This window comes from Canis lupus, chromosome 13 (assembly GCF_011100685.1).
Source record: "Canis lupus familiaris isolate Mischka breed German Shepherd chromosome 13, alternate assembly UU_Cfam_GSD_1.0, whole genome shotgun sequence".
NCBI classification, from domain to species: domain Eukaryota; kingdom Metazoa; phylum Chordata; class Mammalia; order Carnivora; family Canidae; genus Canis; species Canis lupus.
In genome coordinates, this window is record NC_049234.1 from 2,330,725 (window position 1) to 2,358,588 (window position 27,864).

Here is a 27,864-nt window from a genome sequence, read left to right on the forward strand (position 1 = left end):
GATCTTGTATTTTTCCATAACTACCAAATAAAAATTAACCAATTGAAGTCTAAAACACATTTGGTGAACCTGAAAATTTGTAACCATTCTCATAGTTATGGTTGTATTAAGTTTATAAGACCAATGCTTATTATTCCTATTAGTAACACTTTTACTTTATACTTTTTAAATAAAATACTTTTTATTTATTGAATTTTATTAATTTATTTTTTAAATTTTATTTATTAAAAATACTTTTTAAAATAAAAAAAAGACAAAATGCAATAAATGTTCAAAAGTGTTATCCAAACACTGAAGCAGAGAAAGATGGCAGTGTGTTTGAAATAGATCTGTTGCCTACCAGCCAACTCCCCGCACTAACCACAAATAATCATTTAAAACAATGAACCTGAAATAAAAGGATTGTGGTTCACATTGTGGAGGCAATTTAGAGGCATCATCTAATATATAACTGTGGAGCGAAGTCAGGGAAATCAAGTGAAAGGTCTAATGCTGAAATTACTTTTTCAGGGATATTTCCAATGTATTTGGATATGCATTAATAAACAAAAGCCAAGAGATTAGATAGAAGGAAGATATTTTTTAAAATAAAGGGAAAATATAGTAGAAATTTAACTGTTCTGAAAAGACAAATGGTATTAGTAAAAGTTCAAAGGATTTGGGGCATTTTCATCATAATCTCCATTGGGCTAGGTGCCTTGGACTTCGGAAGTCTTGAGAGATGCCTGGCAATTCATTTCCCTCCAATGGGCTTCATTTTCCACATCTGACAAATAAGAAAATTATTCCTTACTGGATTGGTGTGAATATCTGCAGGAAAAATACACAAAACACCAGTACAATGACTGACACATAGCAGATACTTAATAAATGGTAGCTTTTTTTATTAGATGGATATTTTAAGGAATAATAGTAAATTCTGATGATCATGGACTGACCATAGCAGAAGGCTACTCTGATTGGCATTGGGGAAAAAATCACACCAATAACAGCAGGAGTTACTCCATGATTTACTTCTGCAAAGGCTGGTTTACGGGTAATATTTTGCAAAGTCAAGACTTTTATGGTAGTAATATTTTCAAAGCCCTTTCCCTTCACTGCTCTGTGAAATGGCTCTTATGTTCATCCTCTTTTTTCCCTGCATACTGCCACGACCCATACTGATGTTCATACTCTTTAGCCATCACCATGGCAAAATCTTCTAACTAATCCCTGTCTCTAAACTCTTCCCTCTACCCATAGCCTCTAGTCAGATTCTTTCAAAACTGATTTATTATTCACTTGCCTCAAGAACCTATGATAGCTCTCCATTGTGTACAGAATGAAGTCCATCTTCCTTGCTGTTTTATTCTGCCTTCTACAATGAGGCTCCCTGCCCACCTCTGCAACTCTATTGCCTCACACTTGCCTCTAAAACCCTACTGCCACATGTAAAAGGAGATGTTTCAAGAATAAATCCTGTCCTTTATGACTTCTGAACCTTCACTTTTTCTGCTTTCTGTTTTCTTAGTCTAGAATGTTCTTTTCCTGGGTGAAATTCTGATCATCTGCCAAGGGTCAACTCAAATCGTATATCCTCTGATGAGTATGTCAAGCTGGAATTAGTTGCCTCCTTCATTGCTCCTATATATGCCACCTTTAAGTTCTATCATATGCTGTATATTGTGATAATGAATTTCTGTTCCTATCTAGACTGTAAGCTCCCTAAAAGCAGGCAGCTTTTTATTCACCTTTGAAAAATTTTCCCCCTGGAAACCATTAATAGATGATTGAAACTATGTACATGGCAAGTGACTAAGGTATAGCCTCTCCAGAAGGCTAGGAACTGTATCTGAGGTCCTTTTCATGACTGTAGGTTTTTGTCCTCCTAAGGTACTTTTCTAGAAGCACGAGAGGACAGACACTACTAGTTTAATACTCAAAAGACCTTTAACCTAGTTGGCAAAACCATCACCTATTATCAAAACTGGAAACTCTGTCCTTGTCTTTCCAGCCTGACATGTAGTATGGTATATGACTCAGGCCTGGCCAATGGGCACTGAGGCAAATCTAGCAGGGGGAAAATGTCTAGGAAGGATTTTCCTCCATGATAAGAGAGAGACATGTGAGGGTAAACACTTTTCTTCCTTCTTAACCTTTTAATGTGGCCATGAAAAGATGCAATGCTTGGAGCTCTGGTAGTCATTTTGCAATCATGAGGGTAAGCCAAGACATGGCAGAACTATCGCCCTGGAATTCTAATATTGTTGTGCCCCTTACCTAAACATTCCTAGAGCTTCCTACCTTTAGGCTTCTTGTTATGTGAGAAATTGGAGGGGAGGAGGAATCTATACTTCCATTATTCAAGTAATTTTCATTTGGGTCAGATTTACTTACAATAAGATGCATCATAACTGATATACAGGATATTGTAATTTGATCCCACAAACAAAAAGCACAACATCATTATTGGGTTTGAGGTCTTCTCTTCAACCTCACGCAGACCTCTAGTTCCTGCAACCTTTCCTTTTCGTCTCATTCCATCAGTCTCTGGTGGACTCATTTCCTTTTCTGTCTAACCAGAACTCCAACTTCTCATCAGTTTCTCAGGGAATTCCTCCTCTTTCTTCTGCAATTCCTTCCTTGTGCTGACCTTCAGCACTCTTAACCTGTTAACAATGGTTCTCTTATTTGTCACTGGTTAGGTCTCTTCTCCATTCTTCATAACATATGTTGCAGATCTTAGCTGTTCTTCTCCAACCTATTATGGAGCCCCATGTCTCTCCTTTAAACAGATGATCTTGTCTCTTTCTCCAAGAAAATGGAAATTAAGAGGTAGACAACTTCTCAACTTCCCATGCTTTCACTTACAAACTTTGTTTTAACTTTCTTCCTTTCTGTTTTAGCGGGAGAATGGATTCATTTCTGACATTGTAAACTCCTTTTTCTAATCTCTGACCTCTCTTTGCCATCTTTCTGGTATATTACATACCTCCCACCACTCCCTCTCCCTCGTTATATATATGTTTAAATCTTCTGTCCTCTCCACAGACATAAAATCTTCCTCTAAGTGTATCATAGACCTAACTACAAAATACAAAACTATAAACTTTCTGAAAGAAAACATAGACTTTGAATTAGAAAAAGATTTCTTAGATAGGAAACAAAAGCATGAACCGTAAAAGAAAAAGTTGATAAATAAGGACTTTGTTAAAATCTAAAACTTTTGCTTTTCAAAAACACTTAAGAAAATGAAAAGGCAAACCACAGATTTGGAAAAAATATTTGAAAAACATATATCTGTTAACATATTTGAATCCAGAACATATACTTTCATAACACAAAGGAAAAAAAAAAACAACCAACATGCAACCTAATTTTTAAAATTAGCAAAATGTTACAAGAAAAGAAAACTATAGGCCAATATCTCTGATGAACATAAATGCAAAAATTCTCAACAGATATCTGCAAACTGAATCCAACAGCAGTCCCAACTCACAAAACTTAACTCAAAATGAATTTAAGACTTAAACACAAAACCTGAAGCCATAAAACTTCTACAAGAAAACATAGGGGAACAGCTCCTTGACATTGGTCTAGGCAATGATTTTTTTGGATAGGACACCAAAATTTGCAGAAGCAACAAAAGCAAAAATTAACAAATGAGACTACCTCAAACTAAAAACCTTCTGCACAGCAAAATAAATAATTAACAAAATGAAAAGGCAACCTACTGAATGGGAAAAATATTTTCAAATCATATATCTGATAAGGGGTTAATATCACATACATATAAGAGGAACTCATACAACTCAATAACAGACAACAACAACAATAAACAAAAACAACAACTGAACCAAACCAAAAAACAAAGCCAAAAAATCCAATTAAAAAATGGGCAGAGGAAACAATTAGATGATTTTCCAAAGAGAGTGTACAAATGGCCAATGGGTACATGAAGAAAACAATAATGCTGTGATGAACATGAAAAGGTGCTCAGCATTACTATTCATCAGGAAAAGGCAAATCAAAACCACAATGATACATTATCTCATACCTGTTATACTGGATATTATCAAAAAGATAAGAGATAACAAGTGTTGGTGAGAATGCAGAGAAAAGGTAACACTTGTGCACTATTGGTGGGAATGTAAATTGGTTTAGCCACTATGGAAAACAATATAGAATCTCCTTAAACAATTAAAAATTAAATTATCATATAATTCTTACAGTCTTATCTGTGGGTATATATATATACAAAGGAAATGAAATCAGAATCCTAAAAGGACATCTGCATTCCCATGTTCATTGTAATGTTATTTACAATAGCCAAGATATGGAAACAACTGAGGTATCTATCAATGGATGAATGGATAAAGAAGATGTGGTATATATAAACAATGTGATATATTTTTTTTAATTTTTATTTATTTATGATAGTCACAGAGAGAGAGAGAGAGAGAGGCAGAGACACAGGCAGAGGGAGAAGCAGGCTCCATGCACCGGGAGCCCGACGTGGGACTCGATCCCGGGTCTCCAGGATCGCGCCCTGGGCCAAAGGCAGGCGCCAAACCGCTGCGCCACCCAGGGATCCCCAAACAATGTGATATTATTCATCGGTGAGAAAGAAGAAAATTTTTTCATTTGCAATAACATGGATGAACCTTGAGGGCATTATGATAAGTGAAATAAATCGGAGAAAGACAAACATGTATGTTATCATATATGTATAGAATCTAAAAGGGCAGAAGTCATAGGATGAGTGAGTAGAATGGTGGTTACCAGGGGTTGGGGGAGTAGAGGATATGAGGAGATATTGTTCAAAGGGTACAAACTTCTGTTACAAGATGAACAAGTTCTGGGGATCTAACGTACAATATGGCGATTATCATTAACAATACTATATTATATATACTTAAAAATTGTTAAGGGAGTAGATCTAAAATACTCTTTTTTTTTTTTTTAAGATTTAATTTATTTATTCATGAGAAACACAGAAAGGAGAGAGGCAGAGACACAGGCAGAGGGAGAAGCAGGCTCCATGCAGGGAGCCCGACGTGGGACTCGATCCCGGGTCTCCAGGATTACGCCCTGGGCTGAAGACGGCGCTAAACTGCTGAGCACCCCGAGCTGCCCGATCTAAAATATTCTTTTTTTTTTTTTTTAATTTTTATTTATTTATGATAGTCACAGAGAGAGAGAGGCAGAGACACAGGCAGAGGGAGAAGCAGGCTCCATGCACCGGGAGCCCGACGTGGGATTCGATCCCGGGTCTCCAGGATCGCGCCCTGGGCCAAAGGCAGGCGCTAAACCACTGCGCCACCCAGGGATCCCCCGATCTAAAATATTCTTACCACAAAAAAGAAATGGTAATTATGTGAGGTGGTCGAAGTGTCAGCTAACACTATGGTGGTAATCCTTTCAAATTATGGAAGTGCATTAAATCAACATGTTGTTCCTTAAATTTACACAATATTATATGTCAGTTATATCTCAATAAAAGTTGCAAAAAAATAAAATTAGCAAAAGTTTTGAAAAGGCACTTCACCAAAGAAGAGGTATAGATGACAAATTAACATATGAAAAGATGCTCAGTGTAACTAGCAGAATACAAATGTGATGGGAAATGTAAACTAAAACCAAAATGAGATGTCAAAATTTAAAAAATTTTAAAACTTTTAAAAACTGACAATATGAAGTGCTAGGGATGATGCAAAGCAACAAGACCTCTCATATGTTGCATTTATGCAAAATGATGCCACTACTTTGGAAAAATTTGGCAGTTTCTTATAGTTAAACTTATACCTGGAAATCCCACTCCCAAGAATTTACCAAAATAAACAGAAATATATGTTCACATGAAGATCTGTACACAGATGTTTATAGCATTCTATTTATAAATGCCTTAAACTGGAATAACCTTATATCCATCAACTGAGAAATAAATGGACAAATTGTGATACATTTATAAAATGGGTTATTATTCACCAATAAAAAGGAATAAACTACTAATACATGCAAAAACATAGATGAATCTCAAAAGCATTATATTATACTAACTGAAATAATCCAGCCCCGAAAAGCTCCTGTTTGAGTCTATTACATGATATTCTGAAAAAGTCAGTTTATGGAGTTAGAAATTAGATCAGTGGTTGCCAAAAACTGGCAGGCAGAGCAGGGGACACAGGGAACTTTAAAATTTTGTTGTGGTTAATATGTGACTCATTGTGTATGTTTTTCAAATCTCATAAAGCCATATGCCTAATACAATAAACCTGAAAAAATATGTAGCATAAATATATATCCTAAAAAAATAAAACCCCTCTGCCATACATCTTGCTCTCAAAAGTCTCTGAGATAAGAAACTTTTTCTGTGTAGTTTGCATTCAGATAATATTTATTTATTTCTTGTTTTATGCCAAGTGTGCATGAATTGCTCGAGACGAGGGTGATCAAGGCAAATTTGTCTTGGTCTTCAGTATATTAGTTTAAGGGTTAGTTACAGCCTGGTCCTATTCCTTTTGTTTTCTAGCAAGCTTTATGGAAGATTTAACTAAAAGTATGCTCATATTTCATCTTCCTGTTAAGTCTAGGTTTCCCTCCCTCCATTTTAATAAAATTCCTTTTGGTAGGTGACCAAAGGCTTCTTATGGCCAGTTCAATGGAGGCTCTTCAGTTTTTACTTTATTTGACATTCTTATGATATTTGAATTGTTCATTCCATTTTCCCTGCAAACTCTTTCTTTCCTTGATTTTGGAGGTACCACTCTGTCCTGGTGTTTGATTTTTCACAAACTTCTACAATGGCTACTCTTTTACTCAGTAATTTTCAGTGTTTCCCAGAGCCCTAATCTCTTAGGCTCTTCCTTTTTCTTCTTCTCCTTTTCCTTCTCCTTCTCCTCCTCCTCCTCCTCCTCCTCCTTTTCTTTGAGGTAGGCTCCACCTGGGGCCTGAACTTACAACCCTGGAATCAAGACCCAAGCTGAGATCAAGAGTCAGACACTTAACTGACTGAGCCACCCAGGTGCCCCTAGGGTCTTCTCTCTTCTTCCACCTTGTTCTTCTTAGGAAGCTGCCCATACTTTCTCAAGGATTCAACTGCTATATATGTATCTAGCTAGAAATGTTTGTTCATCTGTAACAGAGATTCCCCAAAATAGTGGCTTAAACTAGGTACAAGTCTGTACATAGACAGTCTGAGGCTGGTGCAGAAGCTTCATGGTGTCAACAGGGACACAAGTCTCTATCTTTCTGCTCTGGTATCCTTTATTTGAGAATTTTATTTGCAAGGTCCAAGATGGTCTAAACTGACAGACCTTCAACCTTGAGGCATCAGGAAGTGGAGGTGGAGTGAGCACCGGCCCCTCACCCCTGTGCTTTTAAGGATGCTTCTTGGAAGTCCCACCTACAATGAGAATTTAGTCACAAAATCACAGCTAGACTGGGATATAGGGCCTCTTATTTCTGGCAGTAATATGTCCAGCTAAAAACGGAAGTGCTGGAAAAATCACCACACTGTAGCCATCACAGTAAATATTGATCTGAACAAGTACCATCAGAGAATGTTCAGTCTGGGGAGGAAAGTTTGCTGAAGAGTAGAACATTTGTATGATCTTAAAGTATTTCCCCACAGATTGCTTATTGGCCACAGAGGGGGAAATAGTAACTACACAGTGGAGAAACCAGACTGGGTGATCAAAATGAACATAACCAGTTAGGAGCAGCCAGACGTCATGTGGCCTCCAGATGTGACCCTGTGAAGGACATGACATTGCTCATGTGGTATTCCAGCTGGAAATGCACAACCTGAATCTAATCATGAGAAAACATCAGACAAATAAAAATTAAGAAGCAATCTATTAAAGAACTGACCTGTACTTTTGAAAAAAATGTCGATATCATGAAAGATAATGAAAAGCTGATGAACTGTTCTGGATTAAAAGTGACTAAAGAGCCATAACAACCAAATGCAATTCATGATTCTGAACTGCATCTTGTACTGCAGGAAAACAAAATGCTATAAAGGACATTACTGGGACAATTTGATTAAAGGTGGAGCAATTTCAGAGGGAAAATGAACAGGATCTGATGACTAGGTGTGCTGATATATATATATATATACATACATTTTTTTTTGTCTGTCTCCAGAGTCACTGTCTTAGGTCAGGTTCTCAGCATTTCTCCCCTCAGCCTTTTTATAGAATTTTCCAAGTGATATAACAAAGTCCATTGTCTTTCTCTTGAGATCTGTCCTCCATATTGCCACCAGAGTGATTTTTTTTGAAGCATAGGTCTGATCATGCCATATTCCTTGTCTTTGTCCATTTAGGCTGCTATAACAAAAGTGCTATAAACTGGATGGTTTATTATTTTTTTTAAACTGGATGGTTTATGAACAACATACATTAATTTCTCAAAGTTCTGGAGGCTGGAAGTCCAAGATCATAGTGCCAGCAGATTGAGTGTCTGGTGAGAGCCTGTTTCCTCATTGAGGACTGTCTTTTCCCCATAATTGCATATGGCAGAAGAGGTGACGGAGCTTTCTTGGCCTCCTTTATAAGGGCACTAATCCCATTCATGAGGACTTGGACCACCTCCTAAAGGCACCGCCTTCTGATACCATTATGTTGGGGTTTAGGATTTTAACATACAGAATTGGGGGAGAGGGGAGGACACAAAGATTCAACCTATAACAACCTAATTAAAGAAAGCATCTGTGGTTTGTATTGCTCACTCTTAGCCTGCTGTACGAGATCCTTCTCTACATGGATACAGAACTCCTTGTGGGCTATTTCTCTCCTGCTCTTCCATCTCAAATGGCTCCAATATGATCAGTCTCTCTACCTTCAGTAGTCATGACATAGCACCCACGATGACATAATGAGGCCAAGGATGAGATAGAATAAGCCAGCAAGACAGAAAGTTATTTTGAAGCTTTTATCTAGTTTGAAATATAGTCTGGACTATCATGTGAAAGGACTCCATTAAATTTTTTTAAAGGAATTAATTTTTCAGAGAAATAAATGTCTACTGTTTGTGCCAACTCAAAGGAAAGGGCAAATGAAGATGGGCTTGTTGGCTGACTTCCATCTTAAAATTTCCTGTGAGGCTATTAGATGCAGCCAGCTAAGGATCTCATTATCTTAGTCAGAATTATTCTATCAACAGCCCTTTTTTTTCCTGTCACAGCTGGTGCTGAGAGCCATATGTCATAAAACTCCCTGTACTCCCAAAGTTTAGAACCCTTGCTGAATGGAAGATAAATCACTGTTGTTGAATCAAGTGATCCATGAGGTTCCCCAAAGAATTTTCCTTTATATTTTATAGTTACACAGTGAAAACTCATGAGTTTTCTTACCCATGAGGCTTTTCTCCCATTTCCCATCTGCTTACTCCTATAAATTTTCCAAAACATTACTCCATCAATCTGTTCAATAAACAAAGATTGCTTACCTCACTTGCTCTCAGGAATAAGAAAGCTTCACAGGAATTGCATTTAGTGATGAGTTGACACAATTCTTTTCCTTTGGACTTATCAAGTGAGATTGCCAGCGAATGAATACTTGTCTAGAATCGAAGACAGAAGATCCAGCTTTTATATATTAATATCTAGTCTATAGGCCTATGTCTATACCCAAACGTACATTTTTAAGGCATCGGCTTTAATTATTGTTAAGCATTCTCTTAAAAGTCAAGGGCATATTAATTTAATGGATAGTGAGAGAGGCTTGGGACTACAATTGTGAATTGCTGGATGAAAATTATTCTTTCTGCACCATGTAGTCTGTCAATTCAAGTAGAATTGTAATTTGTGACCAAACCTTGCTCATCTCCATATAGGAAAGATAGTCTACAGAGCTAATAGCTTTGTATTTCAGAGGGATTCTACTTTGTTATTTTACAACTAATCTGTGTGCTTGGTATGCCTCTATTTCTACTTTGCTCTGTGAATTATAAAAGTCACTTACTTTATTCTTGGAGTAAGTGAAGTAATATATTATCTGTGACAGCAGCAATTTCTAAGCTACAGATCCATTTACTATAAGTTATTATCCTCAGACTCTCACATCATCCAACATTTACAATTAGATTCCAGGAAATTGATGAAGAAAATCTGAGTTATTCTCTTACTTTCCCAGGGAACACTACCAGTTCATTAATATTTATGTGAATTTCCAAAGAATTGCCCCAAATCGCATGAGTTAGATGCTCCCAGATACAACAAATTAGTGATGACTAGTTTATTTTATTTTATTTTATTTTATTTTATTTTATTTTTTAGTGATGACTCTTTTAATGGGACAGATAAGATTGCCCTACCCATCTCAGTTGAGGCTTGTGAGAATATTATGAGGTAATTTACAGGAAAATGTATGACGTGTTATTGAACGCTAAATACTGTTTTTAAAAATAACAGTTTCTTAAGTTACACATATGATCAGAGAATTATAAACCTTGAGAAACCACATGATATTATTTTCTGATAAACAGTAGACATACATTCTGTTCACAAACCAGGAGGAGTAGGTTCCAAAGCCTGGTCACTCATTGTCAAGGTGAAATCAACCGAGCTCGGAAACCTGTCTTAAGGCGAGCCTTCTCAGGACTGGACTTCAACTACCTGAATCGCCCCACTCCCAAGGCCTTATTTAAAGTTTTTAGGGAGAGGGCATCTTTTATTAAGCCCTTATTTGAGCCATTCTCAAAAAAAGAACAGTCAATGGTTGCAACAGACTCAGCAATGGAAGGAGAAGGGGGTAGGAGAGGCATCCCGTATTCAGTAAAGCTGTGCACAATGTTTGAGGCTGGATTGGTCAGAGCCTGTCGTAGACATACTAGGAAGTAGAGTCATTGTTTTTATTATCATCCCTATTTTAAAATTAGGGAATTGAGAGGTTAAATAACATTCTCAGAACCATATAGCTAGAGCCAGTGTTTGAACTCAGTCTGTCTCTAGGCTCTGTGTCTTAATCTTGACAGTATCGACAAGTAGGTGTGTGCAAGGGCCTGTGGAAAAGTCATAGCCAGGATATGTGGGGGAATCAGATGAATGGAGAGGGTACAAAGAAGATATAGCAGAATCTCAGAGGCAGCTCTGTCCACCTACCCCTGGAAAGGGCTGGGCAGAATGTTGGTGACTAAATCTGTATTCAGGGGGCATTCAAACCAGATGGGACCTTGAGGAATAGCCCGATGTTTTTCTTTTGCAGATGAAGAAAATGCAGTACCAGAGAGGTTATATGAACTGCCTAGGTCACACAGCTTGTTCATAATTTAATCATTCATTTAGTCACGTATAGTACCAGGTATAGGAAAACAAACACAACTATGAAACAGCTAAAAACCCATAAAAGACATATGAGCAAAATGCATGAGAACCCAGAGACTCTCTGGGGGAGTCCTTAAAGGCTTCTTAGAGGAGCTGGCATTTGGGCTGAGTCTTGAAAAAGGAGAGGATGTTTGCCAGAGGAGAATGAGAGGAAGATCATTCCAGGCAGGTCCAGCTGGTTGGTGGCTCAATACAGTCTAAACCCCTTGGACGCTAACCCAGGCTAGCACTCATCTATCCATCCTGCAGGGAAAGAAATCTTTGGTCTTGGGAAGATTCTTGACAGGAATCTGGAGAATATGTCAGGAAAACAGATACAATTGGTGGTAATTATAAAAATCTTAAATCATTTCTACTTTCCTAATGCAAAGATTTCACATCTCTTACTACTGACTTAATTATAACTTGCATCTAAATTGTAAATTGTATCTAAATTACATATAGAAGATATTTTAATATATCTACTTTTTCCCACTTTAAAACCAAGGAGATAATTTACTGTTACAACTGTTGCAAATTACTTTCATGTTTTTTTTTTTTGCTTAAAGATGTCACGGGAAAATTGTTTTTCTTACTATTTTTTTAAACTTCATCTATGATTGGTGGAAGTGACCCCCTATTTTTCAATTCCAATTTCTGTTTGGCAAATACTTTCTTAACATTTCTAAGAAATGTTTTGTTTTCTGCTAGGATCCTAACTCTCTTAAAAAGTATGACTGGCCAAAGCCTTCAGGATTCAGTCTCGTTGGTCTTCAATAGTTGCAAAATGTATGTAAAATTCATGGACTTTGTCATTTTTTTTTAATTAAATGACGTTTTTCTTCTAAGTTTTTTTTTTTTTTACACTAAAATAGTAACTGATTTGGTAACTGTGCTTTGAGTATATGTGTTAAGCTTATGCCCTGACAAGGGCTCCTGGCAAAGGTGGTGAATTGGAAGTTAAGTCCAGCCTGAGCCTTGTGAGGCTCAGAAAAGAAAGACTTCTCTTGCTTTGCACATAATGGCCAGTTGGGCTGGTAGTCCTTTTGGTTTCCCAAACAGAGGTTCGGTCTTCTGTGAGAACTTAAAAAAACATAGAATGCCAAGTTCTAGTTCAGTGTTTGCCTTTCAGAGGAAGGCTTATCACTCAGGGCTGGGTTCTAGTTACACCACCAAATTGGCTTTGACCCCATAGGTGAGCCGGGACTTGAACTCAGTCTCCCAAGACCCTTGCTCATAACTGTCAAGGTGCGTGGACTCCACCGTGCAGCTCTGCTTCCAGCCTAAATTTACAAGTCAAATCACATGATAGCCCTGGTGCCCTAAATTTCCTGTGCTTGTTGTCTGCCTCCCTCCCTAAAGAACCCTTCTTCCCTGGCTGTTTTCAGCAATTTGCTAAGTAAGGATGGGGAGGGGGTTAGTGTTCATATAATTGCCTATTCCTCCTCTTCCATTCCTATTCCCATCATCAATGTTTACTGTCTTGGGAAGGTGCTTAAAGGTACCTCATCATGGTCTCAGACCATGGTGTCTTCCAAAGAGTGTTATAATAAGCAGCAAATACTTGTATAGTATTTAACATGTTCCAGGCACTGTTCTAAGGGCTTGGCACATGTAATTCATTTGATCCTCTAAACAGCCTGGTGAGGTAGATATTGTGTTATCCCTCCCTTTTATAGATAAGGAAACTGAGGCATGGAAAGGCTAAGTGACTTGTTCAAGGTCAAGTAGCAGATAACAATGAAGCTAGTCTGACTTCAGTGCTCTTGGTCTTAAGCACATGGGTGTATTGCTCATGTTCTAAAACATGTTCCCAAGGCTTCTAATAGTTGAGGAAAATGAATGGCTCTGGGCCCCTTTCATTAGTGATCAGAAAGGCGCAAGCCCCAAGTGGACTACACTCGGTTATCTCAACCCCAGGCACCAACTGTCCTCAGATTCTCTCAAACACTTTGATGGAAACAATTCTTTGGTTTTCTTGAGTAAATGCTTCCTAAGGAATATTCATGTTTCTGTAAGCACAGGCAAGGGTTTAACCATACTTACAGGTCAGTTTCCTACACAGAAAACCCAAAAGCAAACATAAATAAAGTCTGTAATGATGTAGCTGCTTGTTGCATACCAATAATTTCATGTTTATTTATTCCTTTTCTCCCCAAGAAATCTTGATTGAGCACGTGCTCTGCACTCTGGTGATTTGGTGGTAACCCAACAGCTCACATTCCTGCCTTCATGAAAGTCATATTGTTCAATGGAGCAGTTCAGCTCTTTGGAGTCATACCTCAACCATGTTCACATTAGAAGAGGGACGGTGCTCCACATTTGAATGATTAAATGGCCTCATGGCCACTTTCATGGGCCTGCAACCTCAGGGTCCCATGCTTAGAAGGGATGTTTGTCTCAATGCTTTGCTGTCATCATTTTGGATGTCTTATGACTTTATGAACAATGGTCCCACATTTTTATTTTGCACTGGGCTCTACAAATTATGTAGTTGGTCCTGACTGCCCTTTACATCTCCTTGCTTATGAAATTGAAAGTTGCTTGCACTCTTGAAATGGGGTTGTTTTCCCATTCTCCTGTTAGTGATCTCTGGTTTAAATTTCCATCAAAAATCAAACTCAAGATCCCAAGATAATGGCCATAGGGTTACTTCCTCCTTCTGCATCTCTTACTCCAGAAATCATTATGTTTTACTGTGCATCAGTTGGTTTCTGTAACTCTGACAGCAAAGATCAATTGAAGACAGGAACCCACCTTGGTTAATAACTAATAATAAAATAAGGCCAAACTGAAGGAATAGAATCTCACCTCAAACCATTGGCTTGATCTTTTTTGGCATGTGTTATCTTCCCATTTGCAGTCCATTTATTCTTTCTTCCTCCCATTTCTTAGATAGTGATGGTGTGTGCTGAACCCTTTGTCCCATATAGGACTGAGGGATGACAGAATGGAAAAGAGGAATACCCATGACCTTGCTTTTAGTCAGATTGTAATATAGGCAATTGGACTCTAGATTTCTCCATAACCTTTATACTACTCCTCAGTGTCCAGAATCCATTTGCTCTTTTTCCTTTCTTAAAATCTGCTCTATGGAAAGTGGAAAAGAGATACAATCAACTAAGTTTCATCAAAATGCAAATAACTGATAAGACTTAATGTGTACTTCCTCTAATGATATTTCGTTTTTAATTTAGTACAAATCCCATTTGATAATGTTTGAGGATAAAGAGCTGATAGGAGGATTCTATGTCATTGAGTGGGTGCTAGAGGCTGTGTGAGGAGTGATGAGAAGATGAGAGAAGAAGAGAGAAGAAATCTTTCCACTGACTTTTAGGAGTGGTCTTGAAAGACCATTCTGCCTCAAATGAAATGGATACCCCAGGCAGAAAAGGTAAACTGAAAACTACGTCATAGGCCTCAAAGCCCAAAGAAATAAGTGAATGTTTCAAATGGTGACTGGGGCATAAACATCTTTGTGAATTAGCATGGAAGGAGATTGGTCCTGTCAGTGATTGTCTAGTTAACACCCTTGTGATTGTCTGTTTTGACTCAGACTGTTTTTGAGATGGGGGTAGGTCTATCCATAGGCCTGCCTTTTTCTTCATTGCTGTGTCTTCCTTCCCCATGAGACCCTTTGTTGCTGGCTGGTAAATTATGTCCCGATGTTGCTGTTGGTCTTTGGGCAGCTATGCCTGCAATTTTTAGTAAAAAAAAACTAGTACGAAGTAGTTGCCTACGATGGTCCAGTAATCTAAGAATATACATCACAGGGAGACAGGCATATTCAGTTAATTCAACAGAGTCAGCTCCTGGGAGTGAATGAATTGGAGTATCATGACATCTTTTGCTATGATTTTTTGGTATAGGTTTAGGCAAAGTGTAACTATAATGAGAGACTCTAAAAGAGAGGGTAAATGTTACAGGACTGAATTTGTCCTTTGAGCTTTAGAAAGAGCCTCTGGAGGGAACAGAGGAAGCAGCTGGAAGGAGAGAAGAGAGAAGATGGTAGAGTATTGGAGTTGATTTTAAGAGGCAAATCATCCCCTTCAAGAGAAGTGAAGCAGGGTGCAGAGTACCAGATAACATGGCATGAGAAGCCTCACCCCGGTTCAGGCAGGTGGTAAGGGGTGGCCTGAACTTCCCATGAAGAAAGGGGGAGCATCTTGAGTGTCAGGGGTGGAGGGCATAGAGGTGGCATGACATCATCTATTGGACTCAGTATTTAGTAATAAAAAGAGGCTGAAAGTCATATGATTTAGCTTTAGGGCTAATAGAAAGAGGCAAATGTTAAAATATGGATAGCATCAAGAGACAGATGCAAAATGACAGTGTCAAGACTTCATGTACTCCTTGGGGGCATCCCTGGTTCTAGTTCCTGATGGAACAACCGGCATATTTCTTCTCACTGGTGCAGAAAGCAGAGCTTTGGTGACAGAATACTGGAAGGTGTTCTGGCAACAAAGCAGAGAAAACGAGCAGTTTGTGCGCGGCAAGGAAAAAAGAAAAGCTTCACTGGGGTTAGTATGTTCACTAGATAGGAATATAGGGGTGGCGTGGGGTAGGGTAGGGGGCTGGGCATGGGTTGTTGGGGAGTGTAGGTCCCTATACACTTAGAAGTTAAAGAGACCTCATCTTTTAGACCTAGACGTGTGGAGCCTCACTTTGAGGCACAAGTCAGTTTGGATTGAGCCGACGTTTATAAAATTGGAAAATCTGTTCCACTAATATTTTGAGAGATATCATATCATCTCTAGTCTGTTGATCTGTAAACACCTAATATATCATCTTTTACTATATGTTTTTACTACCAAATGAGAATGATAAACTCAAACCTTCCTCCTAAGACAATGTATAAAAAATGCTTAGCAGAAATTTGTTACCTAGAAACAATTTCCGTACATTTAAAAGCGCTTACTTTTTTGTAATTAAATCACAAATCAAAACTTGCCCCCTTTTGTCAAAAAGGAGAGCTCCCTACCCCCTGGGCATACAAGATGGAAAGAGGACTATTCCCATCTCTCTTTATGAAGTGACTGGGACTTGGACAAGGCATTTTGAGGGAAGAGCTACCAGAATTGGGTGATTAACCACATGTGGGGGGTGAGGGAGAGAGAAAGCAGAAAGAAGAGCCAGTTTGGGGGATAAATAATTAATTTTCTTGCAGGCATGACATAACCAAGCTTCTGTCATGTTGGAGCATCCAGCAAGCCTGGAGGAAGATGGGGATTGAAGCTACAAATGGAGGTCATTTGCTTAGAAAGTGGTCACCGAAATGATGAGGGTGGGTGAATCCATGTAGGGAGCCAAAGAGGAGGATGGAGGTCAGTCAGGACACTGGGGATGGCAGGTCATTAAGAGGTGGAAGGAGAGAGAAATGGCAAAGCGTACTGGGAAGGAGGACTGAGAGTGAGAGTAAAATCCCCACACTGTTGTTGGTTATGTCTCAGGAGTGGGGAAAGAAAAATGATTGAGAGCATCAAGTAATCAGTCGACTGACAAGGAAAAAAGTCCTTAGAGTTGGCAAATTGAACTCAGAGATGAACTTTAAGGCTACAGCTTTATCATACTCCTAAGAATGGAAGCCGGATTTCAAGGGGTTGGAGCCATGACTGATTGTGGAGAAAGTCTGTGAGGATTTTCTTTTGTGAGTTTTGATTTGAAATTCTAGTGTCAAAAGGCAAAGATTAAAGGTCTGAGTCATTGAGGCAAAATTGGGTTTATTAGGAAGGCAGCAGGGGCCTTTGGAAGGCAGTAAGTGAGCCAGAGAAAGGCAGGAGAGGCTTGTGGATCCTTTTTTGCAAGCCTTTACAGTTTCCACAGCATTCTTTTATACAGTCCCTTATTTCATCCTTCCCAGAAGCCTGAGAAGGCTGGCACCAGCGTTTCCATCTTACACCCGAGGACATTGAACCTCTGCTAAGTTGTGGCTTGCCTGGGATGTCACCACTGATCTGTGTGGCCTTGATCTCCATATTCTGATGTGTTTCAATTTATAGTTCATGAAAGTCTTTCAGGCAAAGGACTCAGATTCTAGACTTCAGGGTTCCTGCTTTTGGCCAATGTTGGTTGGGATATGTGGTTCCTTTCTGGGGAGATTATTCCACGTTTGTTTTGGTGAGGAGGGTGGAGGAGGGTGAAGGGTGGGTCAAAAGTCAGCGGGATTGGTATGGCCCAGACATGTGAGATAAAGCACATTTACTTTCTCTTACTGTGGAGCATAGTGAGAACAGCTGCTCTGGGCAGCCTCAGACTCTCGGGAAGGTAACAAGAACTTACTGAGCACCAAAAAGTACCAGTAATGTAAGAGTCCAGAGTGCTTAAGGGTACAAAGAACAGGCAAGTCCTCATCAAGCAATAGGACAGAGAGTTATCATATAAATATACAATCACTATCATAATTGCCTCCAAAGAAATAGACGTTTAATAAGAGTTATTTTGTCAATATTCGGGACATGGTTATTGTTCTAAATAAGTGGATATTGCTTGAAAAAATTACCAAATGAATAAATGAATGAATGCTACTGAAAATATTCTTGAATCAAGTGAGTTCAAGAAGAAAAAGCATAGAACTCTGTATGTGTATGCATTGTTTAAGCCACTAAGTTTGTGCGAGACTTTAATATGCTCATCTACATTATAACTCTCCAAGAGATAGTAGTCAGCATTTCCCAGTTTTTAGCAGCAAATAGAAAACAAATATAATTTGTAAGTGTTCCATACATTCAGACTGGTACTGAATAGTCCACTTTTTCCTATTGCGTACCATTCTAGCATTCTACCTTGTGTGTGTGTGTGTGTGTGTGTGTGTGTGTGTGTGTTTTAAGATTTTATTTATTTATTCATGAGAGACACAGAGAGAGAGACAGAGACACAGGCCGAGGGAGAAGCAGGCTCCCTGTGGGGAGTCCGATGCGGGACTCGATCCCAGGATCCCAGGATCCCAGGATCACTACCTGAGCCAAAGACAGATGCTCAACACTGAGCCACCCAGGTGTCCCCATTCTAGCCTTTTGAATGTGAAGAAGGAATTGGCTGTTTATATCTCCCAAGGCTTATGAATCTACCTTTTGCCCCAGGGCCACAGCTGGCAATCTCTTTGATATTTATTTCTTTACCTGTCCAAATCCTGTCAGCTAATAGCCTTTTCCCAGTGTTTGATGCTGTTTTTCGCATTGGCAAATCTGTATAAACTGCACAAGGGCACCAAATGTTAAATTCTTTTAGATTTATTTGCCAAGTGTTACTTATTCTCCAAGGATGTTCCTTGGTCTCTTTTGTTAACATGGAGGACATTTTGTGATGTATTGGTGAAAGAGAAACTTCCTTAGTCCTTTTTCTGGGCAAAACTCCTTCCCCTACTGCCATCCTGCGGTACCAGGGAATGCTTGGTCTCTTTACAGTTGATGACCCTGGTGTGGCTCAGGGGTGGACAGTAATCCAGGTCTTCCCCAGTACTTTTGAACCTGAGGACCAACAACAAGTGTTTTAGTCTCTCTGGGGGTGAAGTAGTGAAATACTAGGTATGGGAGCAGCAAGGGGGTCAACTGAGAGAATCCAGCCGAAGAGAGAAGCAGGGAAAGTGAGTGAGCAAGAGAGTACAAGGATCAGGAAACCTCACAGAGTTTGACTTCTTGACCCCACTTATACTTGAGGCCCAGCTGAATCACAGACCTTCCCAAAGTTTATTTATGTGCACAAAAGAGGTTTTTCTGGTCTTGTTTTGTTTTGCTTAACTTAGTTTGAATTGGTTGGGTTTCATTCAGCTAGGTTTTGGTCTGTAAAGGGAAAGATCCTAATAGAATACTTGGTGGAAAAGTGATAGAGTCCAGTAAACTCAAGTTTGACACATCTTCCTTCTAACTAGGAGTCAGAGGTTCCCTGTGTGCTAAAAACACCATCAAATAATTGATAAGTCACTGTTACACATTCCTTAGAAGGTTTACAAAATCCTTTCACAAGTCAGTGTTATCCTGTGTCTCATGTTTAGTGATTCTCAAAGTGTTTTATAGAACCATATTTACTAAAAATGATCTGCTAAGGAAATACAGTAAAGAAGATACAATAATGAGAAATGATGAATGTTATCTCCTGGAGAGTCATAATAATATAGAAGAACATATTAAAGGCTCTAAGAAGGGATGCCTGGGTAGCTAAGCATTTGAGTATCTGCCTTCAGCTCAGGGTGTGATCCCGGCATCTATCTGCCTCTCAGTGTCTCTCATGAATAAATAAATAAATCTTAAAAAAAAAAAAGGCTCTAAGAAGTCTTGCATAGTTTACAAAAATAATTAATGGAATTTGGATGTATGAAAAAAGCTCAACTTCACTTATAATAAGTTAATACAAATTTAAACACACTATTTCAACTAATTAGATTGGCAGATATAAAAAATTATGTGGCTACTCTGCTTTGGATAGGATATGAGGAAACAGGAATTTGTATGCATGGTTGATGGTGATATAAATTGCTGTATCATCTTTGGAGGACAACTGACAATATTTATGATAAAAAATGCACATATGGGGGAGCCTGGCTGGCTCAGTCGGTGGAGGATGTGACTCTTTATCTCAGGGTTGTGATTTTGACCCCACACTGGATGTAGAAATTACTTAAATAAATAGAATAAAATCTTTAAAAAATACATACATACTTTGACCCCTCCATTCTATTTATAGAATACTATTTTATAGATATGCTTCCATTCATTTAAGCTTTGTTTTTTCCTAGCAAAAGACTTGAAATAACCTAAATGACCACTGATATTGCACAGGTTATATAAATTATGATTCAACCATATAGTGGAAGAGTATGTGGCCATTAAAAAAATGAGATAGATCTAAACCAGAGTTTCTCAATGGTGGCAACACTGCTGCTTAGGGGTAGATAATCTATCATTATAGGAAGCTGTCCTGTGCATGTAGGATGTTTAGCAGCATCCTTGAATTCTAGTTGCCAGTAGCACCCACAGCAAAATGTCTTCAGATACTATCCCTGGTTGACTATTACCAATCTAAATGAACTGATATTTCCCCTAAGATATATTTAAGTGAACAAAGGAAGATGCAGAAGCATATATCGTATACTATCCTTTGTGTGACCTATTTACCTAGAGCTACCTGTATCTTGATTAAATAAGAGACATAGGGGTACCTCGGAAGTGCAGTTGGTTAGGCATTTGACTCTTGGTTTCGGCTCAAGTTGTGATCTCAGGGTGGTGAGATCAAGCCCCACATCGGGCTCTGCGCTCAGCGTAGTCTACTTGTGTTTCTCTCTTTGCCCCTCTGCTCTGCTCTCTCTCTCTTTAATATAAATTAAAAAATCTTAAAAAAATAAGGGGCTTATAAATGTATACAATGGCTCTGGAAAGATACAGAAGAAACTAGTAACAATTCTTGATTCTGTGAAGAATTGAGGGGACAGAAGGTGAAGTGAGCCGAAATCTTAGTTTTCATTCTATGCTCTTTTCTACTGTCCAAATTTTATCCATGTATGTACTTTGCTTTTTAAAAGCCTAGAAATGGTTTCACTTTAACCCAAAAGCTCCTAAAATACATAATTTCACAATTTCTTTTCTTCTGGATAACATCCAGAATGTACTTTGGGAAACATTTCCTTGGTTCACTTTCATTGTATCATTTTTGAGAATCTAATAGTTTTCTTGTTTGAGTTTAGGAAGTTTAGTTTAAGAAGACTTTGATCTGAGAATTACAGAGTAGCCCATTCTATGAACTTGACTTAAGCAGAATGACTATAATTGAGTTCAGTTATGCCAATAGGCTAAAAGTTTATTAGTCTTGCTTACCATCCAAAAAACTCTGCTGATGCAACTAAAGTTGTTCTTTCCATACAGCATTCACTTTTAGTTGGCCTAACATCTTTTTCCTTCCTCTGCCTCCTATAAATCTGGATCCCAGTCATTTTGCACTGATATTCCAGCATTTGTTTGAATCCTTGCTGTTGGAGATTAATGTTGGTACTTTCTTATTAGAATAATCATGTACTGAGTGTCCAGGACTGTGAAAGACACCTTGTGAGGTGATATTCTTGTTTGTGTTTTACTGATGAGGAAGCTAAGATTCCCAAAGTGACTTGCCCAGCATTACTCAACTTTGAAGGGATGGATCTAGGATTTAAACCCACATCTGCTACCCTTCCAAAAGCCTATCCTCTTTCTAGTCGAGTCTGATCCTTACTCTATTCTGCTGTCTCAGGTCTTCTCTTTTCCTCAACAAATCTTTTTCTGCTATTTTACATGCATCTCAAGCAAAATTCTTCCAATTCCTCGGGATTGTGCTAAAAACAGTCAGAGGTTGATAAAAATGCTACTAATGTATGCCATAACAAAGCTGTGTTGTCAAGATTCAAGTCTTATCCCTTAACGTCTGCTACATTTCGAAACAAATTTGCAAGAAAACCCTGCATAGTTTGAGCCTGTTATTATTTTAAGCTCTGTTGATGAGATACAACAGCCCAAACTGATTAAATTAGAATGCAATTTAGACTTGACAAACTTGCACGTCTAAGGGAATAACATGTACAACTTCTTTTCGCTTATGAGTTCTAAATATTCCAGCTGTCCAAGATACATTTGAGTGTCTGCAGTTATTTGCAAACTGAATTGTCTTTGTTCCCCAGAATAGGGAGAATTTATTCATCTTCATCAACTAATCTCCGCCACGTATTCATTGTTCACGCAAATCTGTGGAACTCTTCAAAGGGCTGAGACACAAATGCCTTTTGTTTAGCAACAAAGGAAATCAACTGAGCCTAATGTTAATAGTTTCCTCATCCAGTTACTTTTAACAAGATACACAGTCCATTAAGCTCTTGTCTAAGGCCTTGGGCATAAAATGAGAATTTTTCAGCAATTAGTTTGGCAGAATTTCTTGCCTTTCAGAGCCCTGAAGCAACCAGTTAAAAATCAGCAGTGGCTAATTGGGTAGTTTCCATTGTGTGTCTTCTCACTTTATCGGGACCTTTCTTTAGCTGTTGTCAGCTATTTTAATCCTCTTTTTAGGTTGCACAAATCAGTGTTTTCCAAAGTACCTTCAGGAGGAAGCTAGTCCCAAGAGGTGTTCTATAATAAAAGAGCTTCATAATCAACCAAGTTTGGGAAATGCTGCATTCTCCATCTCCTTTCTGGATAGTCACAACGTGCATTGCGCAAAGAAAGGTTCTAAAAGGTTCCACAGTAGAGAACATAATCTAGTTTTTCTGAAATTCATTTAACCAAAGGCCACCCTCTCCTTTTTTTCTTTCTCTCCTTCTCTTTTAAAATAACACCTAGTAAATCTCACAGAGAACTTCCCTTTGGAAAACCCTGACTTAGGCCATTGCAAGGTCAAGAGGATGGTTTACCCCCTAAGCTTTTCTTATAGTGAGACCATTGAGAATTTTGGGAGATGCAAAAGTATGATGGAGTTTTCACAGTTCATAAGTCAATATTGAAACATTACTATTCATCAAAGTTCATAGTCTATTCAAGTTCCCATATATATATATATATATATATATATATTTTTTTTTTTTTTTTTTTTTTTTTTTTTTTACCTAATATCCTTTTCCTGTTCCAGGAGCCCATCCAAGTAGCACATAACTTTTTTTTTTTTTTTAATTTAAATTCAACTAGCCAACATATAGTACATCATTAGTTTCAGATACAGAGATCAGTAATTCACCAGTCATATATAACACCCAGTGCTCATCACATCAAGTGCCCTCCTTAATGACCGTCACCCACTTACCCTATCCCCCCACTAACCATCCCTCCAGCGACCCTCAGTTTGTTTCCTAGAATTAAGTCTCTTCGTGGTTTGTCTCCTTTTCTGATTTATTCCCATTTAGTTTTCCCTTTGATCCTCTGCACTGTTACATGCAGCTACCATGTTTTCTTAGGCTCCTCTTGGCTGTGCCAGCTTCTCAAACCAGCCTTACTTTTCATGACCTTGACTGTTTTGAGGTGTACTGATTGGAATTATTTAATTTTTCCCTGATCTGTCTTGCTATCTAATTGGTGGCAATGCATTGGGGGTGGGGGGGTTGCCTTTTACAGTTTGACATAAACCTGTGCACTAACTCCCCCAAACTGGGAATGTGGACTGCTGGACGTGGGCGAGCCAGGAGTCCAAGCAAATGCTTAAGTGCTCAGAGTGCAGACAGCATGACAAATGTTTTCCTCTTCTTTTTGCTTGTACTGCTTTGCTTTTTGCTTTTCTGCTTTCTCCTTTTTATCTTCTTTTGTTACTACTAAGTGCCTCGGAGGTGAGGAAATGAAAATTTTCAGCTTTTCACAGCCCTCTGTGAGTCCTGTTTAGATTAAATCTCTCCCTCTGTATCAAGTGCACACTCAGAAAGAAATAAAGCCCCGTGGGACTTGACTTTGGCGAATACTTGTGCTCTTGTGGTCTTCATCTCTGGTCTTTGTGTTACAATGGAGAAAATGCTTTGCTAGGCTTATTCTGGTATTTTAACAATCCCTATTCCTGTGCTCAGAAATCTTGCTATGAGTTCCCTAGGCACCGAGGATAAAAGCAGATCTTCTCTGGTATTTACCATCACTGGGGCTTTTCTTTCTATCTAGAAAATAAGACTTAATGTGAATCAAGTGAATGTGCTAGCTTTTTGATTTTTCCAAATAATGTCCATGTCTTGTTCTCCCCAGCACTTTCCAAGTTCACTACTACAGTCTTTCAACATTAAGGTTTTAGTGCTAAAATTGCTGTTTCTTTCTTTTTCAGGGATCCAGTGATTTATTTTAGGTAGTTCTGACTTCTCCACTTATTTGCTAGGACAGCCACATTTTGCCAAGAGTTTTGAGCTCATCTCTGTCAACTGGTCAGTTTCTAATTTGAGTAAATACTAAGTATGTCAACAACAGTTGCCTGGTTAACAATTCTCTTCTCTAACTTGTGTCATTAGCTCTTGTTGCCTTCTTGTCAAAACTGTTAGGCTTTCTTGAAGAAGACATAGTATGACTGTGTCTTTTGTGGGGGAAACAGGGAAACATACATTTCCATTAAATCTCTTTCTGACTTTTAATGGATTTGCTTATTTGGAAGAAATCTATTTATGACTTTGCATATCCTTTTTTTTTTAAGATTTTATTTATTTATTCATGAGAGACACACAGAGAGGCAGAGACACAGGCAGAGGGAGAAGCAGGCTCCCTGCAGGGAGCCTGATGCGGGACTCCATCCTGGGTCTCCAGGATCACACCCTGGGCTGAAGGCAGGCGCCAAACCGCTGAGCCACCCAGGGATCCCTGACTTTGCATATCCTTCTCACTGTTTCCTTCCTTCTTTTCTCTTGCTCCTTGCTTTTCTCCTCCTCATCTCCTTTTACCTTCTCCTTCCTCTGTATTAAGGAGCGATTAGGTCAAATAAAATAAAAGTGTGAAGTGTGGTGTGCCCGTGTAAAGTTCTCAGGGAGTATTTGCAGCTTGTTAATCCAATAGAATTTATGACTTGAGGCCCTATCTGGGGATGGGTGGAGGAGGGGGAAAGGGAAGAGGTTTGGTTGGGTATTTCTGAGTGAGGAATCTTCCGTGGTTATTTGTTTAGATTGGGGATGGGTGAACTTTTCCTGTAAAGGGCCAGATAGGAAATATTTTAGGCTGTGCAGACCATACAGCCTTTGTTGTGACTACTCAACTCTGTCTTGGAACAGGAAAGCAGCTGTAGATAATATGTAAATGAGTGAGCAGGACCGTCTTCCTATTTTTTTTTTTTTTTTTTTGGGCTGTCTTTCAGTAAAACTATTTATGGACAACAAAGTAACAAAGTTTGAATTGAATATACTTTTCATTTGTCATGAAATAGTATTCTTTAGGAAAATTTTTTCAACTATGTAACAATGTAAGTACCATTCTTATTTTGTGGGAGAGATGAAAACGGGGAGATGAATGCAGCCTGCAGCCAACCCACCAACAGCCACACAACAAACAGCAACAAGCCCAAAGGCAGGGTTCCAGGGTTCCAGGACATAAGGGAAGGTGCCCGGTGCGGCAGCTGGGGTGGGGTGGGGGACACAATGGACAGTGTCATCCGGATGGGGTAAGGGGGAGGGTGCTCCGGGTAGAGGGACAGGACTTTGTCTGCTGCCTTGTGTCTGCTAACGCCAGAGGATGAGGGGCGGTAGGGCCATTGATGCTGGAGCATCTCTCCTCAGGGGCATCTTCACGGGAAAAGCAGCCACCCCGGGTGCTGGGCCCTCTACCAGACATTTCTGACTTCCCCTTCACTCACCTGTGCAGTAGCTGAGATTGTCCCTCTATCAGAGATACCAAGCTGATGAACACCTTGCCAGAGTCACATAGCTGGAATGTGACAAAACCAGGATTTGAACTGTGGCCTGCCTGACCCATAGCTTCCCCCACCCCCCCACCCCCACTCTATGCTGGCTCTTTTAGGAAAGAGTGCAGAAAACGAGGGTACTTTCTATTCCCATAACTTTCTATTCCTTACCCTGCTACAGCTGCCCCAAAACAAGCCTTACCATGCTGAGTAAGAGCTTTTCCAAATTGGTCAATACCTGTGAGGAACAACAAGCCCTCTGAGCTGCTGACTTCTACCTGCCACTTTAAGGAAGGAGGCAGAGTATTAAAGGGAAAGAACACTTGAGATGGACTCCTGGCTCAGGGGTTCACTACGTGTGTGATTTACTTAGCCACCCTGTGCCTCAGTTTCCTTATCTGAAAAACGAGGAATAAGAGAGTAACTGCCTATCAGGCTTCTATGACTTTAATGAGATGATGCCTACAAGCCACTGACATAGTGCTTATCACAGAGCAGGTACTCAATTGATGCTGATATCATTGTTCACTCAATCAGTCTCTAGACCCGTATTGCATGGCCAGTATGGACCAGGCACCATGTAAGTGAGCATGGAGATGAACAGATGAATCAGACAGTTCTGGCTTCCAAGGAGCTGAGTCTAGTAAGGGTAGCAGGCACATAAGCAAATAAGCTTGCCAAAGTGCCACAGCAGACTGTGGGGCCAGAGTGGGAGCACAAAGGAAGGAGTGGATGTTTCCAGGTGAGTGGGAGAAGGGGCACAGAACAGGGCCCAGGGAGGGGGAAGCAGAGTTTATGTCCAGGCAACTCAAGTCAATCCTGTGCAATTCCTGTGGCTGATCACTCACCCATATAAATCTTGTCTCATGGCAAAGATTAAAAAAACAAAACAAAACAAAAAAAAAAAAAACGACAAACCACACTTCTCCTAAGAGCATTTAAAAAGTTATCTATGCAAATTATGGAAAGGAAAACAGGAAACCAAATTACAGGCAAGGGAAAACACTCCTTCCTTCTCTAGTCTCTTGTGCTTGTTACAGGCAACGTTGGAAGTTTCCTGCCAGGATGTTGACCAGAGAGAGGAACAGCCAGACCAAGAGTCATTTGTTCCTCATGAGTTTCTTTAAAAAGAAGCTGATTTCATTTTTCACATTCTCTGTAGCCTTGGGAGACACCTCCCATAAAAATAGGAATATCCAAAAGAAATTTGGGGAGAAATGATTCCTTCTGGGTCTTAGCTGTCCATATGTGACAATGGCAAGCTGCCTTTGTGTCTGCACAGAACTTTTATATAAAGCACATTTATAGCGTGAGGGGGCTGGGGCAGGCTGCCTGAGTTTGTGTTCTCGCTCCTCTCTTTAATAATCATGTGACCTTGTGGGTATTGGGAGAAATAAATGAGATGATGCATGGGAAGTGATGACCATGGCATCTGGCCCAAGAAATGTTAACACTTTATTATTCATTTTATCTTCCTTAGAATTAATCTACTGTGGCCCATGAGCTGAGCACAGTGCGTTCTACCTTCCTCACGTGGTTCTGCACTCCCTATCACTCTGTCCGCTTTTGTTGTTGTTCAATATGCCACCTTCTTCTTCCCTCCTAAATCTTTCCACCATTGTTCCTTTCCCACAACCAGCTCTCACTTTCCCACATCACTGCTCTAACTTCTACTTATCCTTTGCATCTCAGCTCAGGTTGCTTGATCAAGGAATTCTTCCCTGCCCTCCCCATCTAGGCTAAGTACCCTGTTGAACACATCCTTAAGTCCAGGAACTTTTCAACTGTGACACCATCACACCTGTAGTTACTTGTTCACAGCCAGTTTCAAAGTAGAATGTAAGCTACAAGAGAGCAGGGACCATACTGTCTCACTCACTGGATCCCAGTATCGAGCTTGGTACCTGGAGTATAATGGCGCTCTTCAGATATCTGCTGACCAAGAGGTAGGCAGGTAGAATTTTTTTTTTTCTCACAGATGGAGAAACCAAGAACCCAGAGAGCATAAGAGACAGATCCATGATCTCCCAGCCAGGGGTCTCAGGAGCCAGGACTTGAATCTTGGACTTCTGGTGTGAAACACAGTGGTGCTCCCAGGGAAAAGCCCCAAAGTCATGAAATCTTTGTTCAGAGTGCCTGGACTCTCATTCATTTCATCTACAAAGGTACAGAAATGTCAAAGACCATCTACAAAGTCACAGAAGTATTGGGGAGCTGGGCCTTTCTTCAGGTGAAAACCCTCACTCCCCAGGCCCAGGCAGGGTCCTTTCTCAGCCCTTCCA

At 39.4% G+C, this 27,864-nt stretch overlaps 1 long non-coding RNA gene across 2 annotated transcripts in view; it reads right to left on the reverse strand.

The window, feature by feature from the left end:
* Window positions 1–547: 547 nt before the first annotated feature.
* Window positions 548–27,864, reverse strand: part of LOC111098492 — an 82,477-nt gene continuing 55,160 nt past the window's right edge. Inside the window, exons 4-5 of one of the 2 annotated variants that reach the window (XR_005368433.1) lie at window positions 9,433–9,546; window positions 548–810 (exon numbers count right to left, since the gene is read on the reverse strand). This is a non-coding gene — a long non-coding RNA (uncharacterized LOC111098492). Of the gene's footprint in view, window positions 811–8,216; window positions 8,313–9,432; window positions 9,547–27,864 lie in introns of those variants that run through there. The other variant, XR_005368434.1, reaches the window with a different exon arrangement.